We start from the raw sequence: 8,811 nt of genomic DNA on the forward strand, positions 1-8,811 counted from the left end.
AATGTTCTTTTACACAGTTTGCCAGATATTGTGCATGCTATCCAACTTTGAGAAGGTGCCGACAGAAGTTGCCCTAGGAAATTGATGTAATCACACACAAATGGTGAGTTGTGTCCAATTTCACAGGTATTGTTGCTGCTTAGGGCTACTTTGCCCTGACCTCTGACCCATTCAGCAACCAGGCTGGCTGCTGTGGCACAATTTTATGGCAACAAATCTACAACCAAATCAAAAGCAGATACTGTCTTTTAACAAATCATTAGCAATGTAATTCAACCTTGTGAGAAACTCCAATGACTGATTTACAAGGCAACCAAGTGTTTTAAGTTAAGCAGGAGTAATACAAAACTGGTACTGTGACAGTAGTGCACTGAAAATTGTTATCTCATGTATGTAATGTTTCAGTGTTCCTATTAATTATCTGACTTTCTATCTGAGCAAAAAAGAAAACCACAACAAAAAAGGAGTGCACAACGAGGGATGAAACTGCCACTTGTCAAAAGAGCTTAAACTGGCAAATTAGTTTTGGGGTCAGACCCTGACTCTGTTCTATTGTCTGCCATGATCCTAGTTTGTCATGCCTCTGTAGAGAAAACCAAATAAAACAATAGCAGTGTAACAGGAAAGATCAGTCGATGTTTTAGTAAAACCTCGTGATGGCCATTGTAGGAGTCATGGTTGGGTAGCCATGAGAGTGTTTAGTAAAGGAAGTGACTCAGAGAGATGTCCAACTGTGTGCTACTCACACAAGCTTTTAGTTATCACACTTCAACAGTTAAACAATGAATCTCATACATTTACAGTCTCTGAGTCCTTAGATGTCTCCTTTCATCCATCATTACTAGAAAGTGTATGTATTTTCAAAAGAAGGAAAAGAAGATTTTTTATGGATTATTGATGCATTTAGAGGATGCAAACAACCATTAACTTGTTAATTATAAACTGTGAAGCTGTCAGCTGCAGTTGCAAGATGGATCTGTTTCAGCTGTTGTGGCTGCCCGACTAAGGAAGATTCTCTGTTCAATTCTTAAATCGAGCTTAACTGTATGTCTACATTTGCCCTTTCCCATGTCCACAAACACACAGACACACACAAAAGCATACATACACTTGATTTCTCATGCACCCCTTAACCTACCTTCTTAACACACACAGACACCCATACACACAGTCTTCTGTTCCTCTGCCCTTACTGTGTGTACGTCCAGCAGTAGCAGGCCTGAGTCTGTAATTGCCGCCTCTGTGGAGTGGACAGACAGGCGGACTGGGGATTGGAGATGACACGCACCCATTATTAGTGGACCAAGTGCTGTTTTTGCAATTACCAAAGGTTTGGCTGAGCACACTGAATCGGACTCTGGGATTCTCTATTCAGGACCCATTTCAAATCCAACTGGCTGCACAGCTTCTGTTGTCCTCATCCTACGCAGCACTGGACTGGGCCTCTCTGTGAGCTTGAAAATACATTCTGTTAGGGTTTGGAAAAGATAAGAAAACCTGTCTTCACTTTTAAAAGTGTCTTAATCAAGAGTGAAAAACCATATATATATATTTTCTCTCTAAGGTGCAACACAGAACTTGAGCATCATCGCTACAGAGAGCATTAACAGCTACTATACTTGGACTGAGCTGGAGGCTGATTTCTGTTCAAAAGGATCTTGGCTATTCACATGGTAAATCAGTTATCCACAAACCGCAGGAACTCTGGTTTAATGCCTGGTTACTCATAGCGGCTCACTATGTGTGGATAAAAGTGCCTGCAAAATGTCTGCTTATGTCTATTAATTGAATAGTTCAACAATATGGAAACAGATGAGAATAGTCAATAACTGTCAGTTTTAATTTTGCTAAGGTGTGCCAATAGTCCTCTCTCTGTAATTTCATATTTCCTTCCAAAACATGTAAAACTATAAATCACTAGCTGTCAAATAAGTGTTTAATTGTTGTTTTTTTTACATCAAATTTAGAACATTAGCTTATTATAGAGTTTATTTAACTGTTCCAGGTTGAATTATGCTGGTTCAGGCGGACATAGAGTCCTGTCAAAGGAACGTTTGAGAAGCTATATCCTTTTAATTGTTTATTTAAATTATATCCAGTTTTGCCTAATTTAGGGTGCAAGGGTCATGAAGCTAATTGTCCATCTCAATTGTCCAGCTGCTCACTGATCATGTAGCTGCAGTGCATGTGGCAGCAATGTCCGAGTGAGGCAGTTAGGTGTCTTTAGAGCTTCTTTCCACAAGGGGGTACCGTTGAGCTTTCCAACACAGCTGTTCCCCAAATATCTGAAAAACCATATTTTTTAGTCAAAGCTTAGAAGGTGCATCTGTGTCCTCTTCTAAATATTTGGGAGGCTGGATTAGTAATTAGTAGCAACTGCTTATTTTTTTTCCACTGAGGCAGTCTTAACTCATTCACCTTTTTCTGTCTTCTGTTCTTTCCACTTGCCCTAACCTGTCGTGGCAGATGGCCGCCCACCCTGAGCCTTCTCCTAAAGGGAGTTTTTCCTCTCCACTATCGCCCAGTGCTTGCTCAAGTGGGGTTATTGGGTTTTCTGTATAATTCTGTATGCAGTTAGATTTCGTAAGGTCTTAAACCTTAAACACATGACTTCTGTGATACTGTGATGTATCAAATTGTATAAAATTGAATTGAATACAACTTAATTGAATCTGATCCAGAAAAGGTCTCTGTTACACAACCCACTTGCCAGAGGACAAGCATTGATACCGGAGTAAGTTCTCCGGTATCAATGCTGTTCGGTATCAACCGGTATCAACCCTCAATTTCTGGCATTTGGCAGGTAAAATCTGATGAAGGCCAGGGAAGAGATAGGATAGCAGGAAGACATCTGTATCAATGCTTCTAAGTATCTAAGTGTACACAGTCATGGCAGTCATGCACTTAGCAAAGTTCTGAATTAGTAGTTTTGTAGTAAGATGTCTTTCATCCAGTACAAATGGGTGGATAATTTCTACCTCAAGATCCACAGCACAGGGGAGTCTAACTTATGATGACTATGATGAAGCCTATTGCTTCACCTTATTCTGGTGCCAAGGAAGTTAAGCACCATCAGAAGGAACATGCTGCTTTGACTCGAAGGCTTTGACATTTCGTGAAGATCTGTGTGTTTGAGCGTGTGACAGGATGTGCCCTTCTGCTGCTTTGAAGTCCACAGTCTCACATGCTGTCTCAGCATCAGAGCCACCCACCCTGGGAAGTGGCCTGGGCCAGCTCCTTTCAAGACTGAAATCTGGCAGGGTATGGAAGATGGAGTCAGTAAATGCTGACCTCTTCAATTTAACGTCATCTGGTTCTGCTACTGTGGCAGGAATAACCAGCCACTGTTTACGTGGTTGAAGCTGGCTGAAGCTTCCAGCTGGCCAGGTCGGTTAGGTTCTGGATCTTTCCCACACAAGTTCCAATAAAAACCTTATACTGGCCAGATTCTGAGCTTAACTAGTATAGCACCGTGGTGAAGTATGACTGGAGGAAAACATGGTTTATGGTCACAGTCAACTCAAAGTGAATCGCACTGGCCATCTGAGGACCAGTGAGGGCTGCACTCACCTCCAAGCAGAAGAGGCAATGAGAGCTGTTTTAGGGGGGATACTCTTGACTTGGCTAATATTAAGGCAATGTAAACCTTCCTCTGATCATCTGTGGTGCACAAGTAGGCAACAGCTCCTAATGCCCCATCTGAAGCATCACAGAATATATGGAAGATCTATAATGGAGGATGGAGACATCAGATCATAACCATTTGGAGAATCTTGACGTTTTTGGTGATTTCAGGACAGCTCCCAGCTTGGACTGAACAAACTGTCTTGGCTGGCCACACTTATCTTGCAGTGCCTGTAAAGTGGGCTGTGGTTTATAAACTTGCTTAAACCCCTTTCTATGTTAAGGTGGAAATAGAGATGAAAACTGGCAGTTTTCAGCAGTAAGAAGGGAGGCAACTTTGGCAAGTTTGGCCAGCATCAGCTGTTTCTGGGACTGCCCTGTCCATTTGTCTGATGTGTTGCTTTCAATATGGCTCAAAGGACCAGTTACAACAGAGTTTAGTGAACTGCTCCATGTTGAATTATGCTGGTTCAGACAATATGGACATAGATTCCCATCAAAGAATCAGGCTCTTGAGGAGATATGTTCTTTTAATAGTTTATTTTAATTATGTCCACCTCAGCCTCATTTAGGGTACAATGTTGGTTGTACATAAGTGTTGCATATGAATGCATATAAGTATGTGAGTGTTGTATTGATTCATTAATGCACACGGTTAATTGTCCCTTTAATTGTCCGTAAGCACACTCCTCATGTAGCTGCAGTCCCCATGGCAGCAGTATTACAGTAAGACAGCAGACATTAGGTGTTATTAGCAGTTCTGTCCACAAAGAGGTACTGATGAGCTTTCCAATTGCTTCTATGCCACACATTAATACTAAAGTTGTTTTGTTCTGTAGATACTTTCCTATCAGCATAATAGTAGTTAAACAATCTCCAGAAATACTGTCCAGCTGTGTATTCTCAGGTAGACAAGTTCCCAGGAAGTCTAGACATACATATTAGTTCTGCTCAGGAGCTCAGTAAGAGAGGGGGCTGACTTGGAGCCAGCTAGCCACTCAGCCATGAGGAAGGTTTGAACTTAGCTAGTCTATATGGCCTGGTGTTGGGGCTGAGGGTTGTCGCTGTTGTGCCGGCAGCCAGTGGCTACTGCGTACCTGCAATCCCCCTGATGATAATGCACCATGGCAGCCCAGAGGGCAAAGCCCATACAACTTTCTCAGCCCTCTCCGAGTAATTGGTGACCCCTGAACCTGCCCTCCACATAAAGGGAGGGAGAGAAGGAGAGAAAAGAGGAGGGGGAGACAGGACATGGAATAGTCAACAGAGACACTGGAAAAGGGGAGACAGGGTCATAAAGAGGAAAGGAAGACAGAAGGCAGAAGAAAGAAGAAAGAAAAATCAAGGAGACACAAGCTGGGAGGAAAAGGTTAATCTCTTTTACTGTGGATAGTTTAAAAGTTCAACAGAGACAGAAAAAGTCTGCAGCCCAGTTATGTCTATTACACTTTGGGGGCAAATAGGGAAACCCTTCACCTCCGGTTTGTCCCTGTTACAGACATTACATTTAGCCTTCACTCAGTTATTTATCAGTATAATCATAAGGGCTGTTTATTATGCTAAACCAAGCATACCTCCCTAAAGATAGCATTTTTATATACCAACGTTTGGGCCCACACAGGAACCACCATATTTTCAGGAAAAGATACAGGTCTTCAGCTGTGTTACCATCATTTAAAAAGGGTTTTCTATTAATAATTATCCATTTAAATTAAAAAAGATTCTATGTGCAATTGGAAGACAGGACTAATATTTACTGATGGTAGACCTCTGTTGGTTTATGTAAATAGTCCTTTAAAAAACAAGTTATTTACAATATTATCAATGTCTACACTATATTTCTAATTAATTTAGTGTTGTAAAAGTATCTTTTTTCTATATAGGTCAAAACTTTTAACTGGGAGTGTACTTTTACCAAATACATTGAAGATAGCAGATTTTGAGCCTCTCTTATACCAACACTGAATGAACTAAACCGAATCTCTTTTTTTCTTCAACCTTGATGATGTTTCATTAGTTCATTAAGTTAGCAAAATTCCAGTAGAGCTTTTTTTTCAGCACACAGATACAGAGTCTGCACACTATTTGCTCTGTTCCTGCTGTTTCTCAGCATGAGTCTGTTATCTACAGATAGCTTGCAGGCTAGAAGTAACTCCTCAGTCTATCCCTAGATGCAGTTGCGGTCAATATTACACATGCGCTGACTATTACTTCCTTCAAAGTTAGTTGAAGCCATAATTAAGGTGAAAAGTATAATTTTTAGTAACCTCATCATGTATATTTAGTTCCTAAACCTAGCCCAGATGTCTTTATGCGTAATCCCAACAAAATTGCATTTGCACTGTCGTAATTCAGTCACGTGACGCAAGTCAATGACAAACATCATAGTAGCAAACCTGTACAGTTAAATGGGTAAAATAACATTTATCAGATCATGACAATGTCACAGAACAGCCGAAGGACTCACAGTGCTGATACAGGCTGCTCGAAGTCATTTTAAAATATGAATTTCCTTAGCCACTGATCACACCCATGCACAGTATTTCAATATGCAGCACAGACATTTTGAGAGGTTTTTGTTCTTAGAGCCCATTCTAGAAGAAGAACTATTCTTTACCGGAGGTGCTCTATGTTCCCCATCTCTACCTTTGGGCAGTACAGATTACTCCGTTCTACTACATTCATTGCTGCATCCCTGTCTGTGTGGGTTTTCCTATGCAGTATGAATCCATTTGTCTCCACTGACGGAAAATAATTGGAAAGCAAACAAATCATCTCTGCCACATTGAGCAGGCCTCTACTCCTGGGGCATAGCAGCTAGATAGCTACAAGAATGAAAGACAGAAAGACAAAGAGAGGAACAGAGAGAGAGGAGGGACAGGAAAAGTGAAGGATAGAGGGAGTTCAGAGCAAAGTGGTTTGGCATTATATATGCAGAGTGTTAAAAAGTGTTATGTTAGAGAAACTGATGCAGTCAGATTGAAAGTGACTACATGGTGCATTGGGAAAACCAGACAAGAGAGACACACAGCGAAAGAGAGAGGCAGAGACCCCAGTGGAAGTCTGCCAGATGGAAAGTCACTCCAGGAACATAAGGAGAAGACATCTGGGAACGCACTGCTTTGAAAAGAAGATAATTATAGCACGATGCAAAAAGAGAAAATGTACCAATGCATCGTCAACTGTTCATGTTATGCTGTATGTCACGAACATTATCAGTAGATAGGGTTCAATGATGAAACAAAAAGATACCTGAGACTCAAGGTAGTTTTTTTTTAGCAAGTTATACACAGAGTACACCTACACCTGCAAAAATGTGAGTTATTATACTTGTGCATCCTTTGTCAATACTCGGCAATTACACAACCAAATTGCTAGGTGGCAGTCAAGTTGTATAATGACAAACATCATAGTAGCAAACCTGTACAGTTAAAATATAATATTGGTATCATTTCATATGTATGATTAAATAAACAATAATCAAAGTTAAAAGTTTCAATGCAAGACATGAAGAGTTTACCAAAAATAAAATTCATCTGAATAATTTGACTGTTTATAAAATCACTCTCTTGTTCACAAATTCACTTCTCCTTATCCAACATACACTTCATAGTTGACTAGTGAGCACTGAAATGAAATTTCTAACACTATCTAATCATCTTTTAGCATCATTGTCAGCAGTCATGTCTCTATTATTGACAAAAATGAGAATCACTGTAGTGTGTGTTGTTAACAGAAACACCACTGTTTTCTACCGTAATTCCATCAATACATTTAAACACTCGTAATTTGGATAGTAAAATCTAATGGTAGGCAGTTCTCCTAAAAGAAAAAACTAAAGAACTGTTCAAACACTGGCAGAATAATAAAACACTGTCCAAAAAAAAGAGTTACCACCTGTTTTTAACTAAGCAAACAGGTAGGAGCTTCCCATTAGATAATTCTTAAACAACCGTGTTCATCCTGTGGTCATAGAAAAGATGTTAATCTGTTTCAGAAGGATCAAATTATTGGCATCAATCAAGTAAAGAAAACATCTGAAATTGATGAAACTACTACAACTGGGTTAAGAACTGCTCAATGGAAAAAGGGTATGTGGTCTGATGAGTCCAGATTTACCCTGTTCCAGAGTGATGGGATCAGGGTAAGAAGAGAGGTGAAGTGATGGACCCATCATGCCTAGTTTCTATTGTACAAGCCTGTGGGGGCAGCGCTATGATCTGGGGCTGCTGCAGTTGGTCAGGTCTAGGTTCAACAACGTTATATGTCCAAATAATGAGGTCAGCTGACTACCTGGATATACTGAATGATCAGGTTGTTACATCAATGGATTTTTATTTCCCTGATGAAATGGGCATATTTCAAGATGACAATACCAGGATTCATTGGGCTCAAATTATGAAAGAGTGGTTCAGGGAGCATGACACATCATTTTCATACATGGATTGGTCACAACAGAGTCCAGACCTTAACACCACTGACAATCCTGGGGATTTGCTGGAAAAGACTGCAGTGCAGTGGTCCAACTCTCCCATCATTAATACACGATCTGGAAGCAAAAAATTAATGCAACTCTGGACGAGAATACATTTTGTGACATTGCAAAAGCTTATCATAATAATGACACTGTGAATGCATGTTGTAATCTAAACTAAAAGCGGACCAACAAAATATTAGAGTGTGTGACTTTTTTTGTCCTAGAAATAAATGTTGCAGACAATGTGTGTGCTGAAAATCACTGACTTGTGTGTATGTGATACCTTGTTTTGGTCTTTACTTTGAACATGTAGCATCACACATATCCACAACTGCATATTCTGCTTGTGCCTCCAGATTTTCATCCCTAAATTTACATGTATTTTTTCTCACATTAAAATAGGCTTATTACTTACATATGATAGCTATAAGAACACACTAGTCTGTTGCAGAAATTACTGCCATGAAATTGACCTTAACATATCCCCAGTACACATTTCCTCCTTGCACACACTGGTGTAACCAATGTCAATAACAATGAGATCACACCTTTCAGGTATGCTGCATACTGACTTCCTGTCATGGCAGTACAGCAGATTTCATGATTTAATTTGGGGCAGCACTCCCCCCATTGGGTGTTCAAGGAACATTGGCGGGGAGGCTCACAGATGAACCTTTCCAGGTGGTTGTATAACAGGAAGGAATCATTTC

The sequence above is a fragment of the Anabas testudineus genome, chromosome 1, assembly GCF_900324465.2.
Source record: "Anabas testudineus chromosome 1, fAnaTes1.2, whole genome shotgun sequence".
Classification (NCBI taxonomy): Eukaryota; Metazoa; Chordata; class Actinopteri; order Anabantiformes; family Anabantidae; genus Anabas; species Anabas testudineus.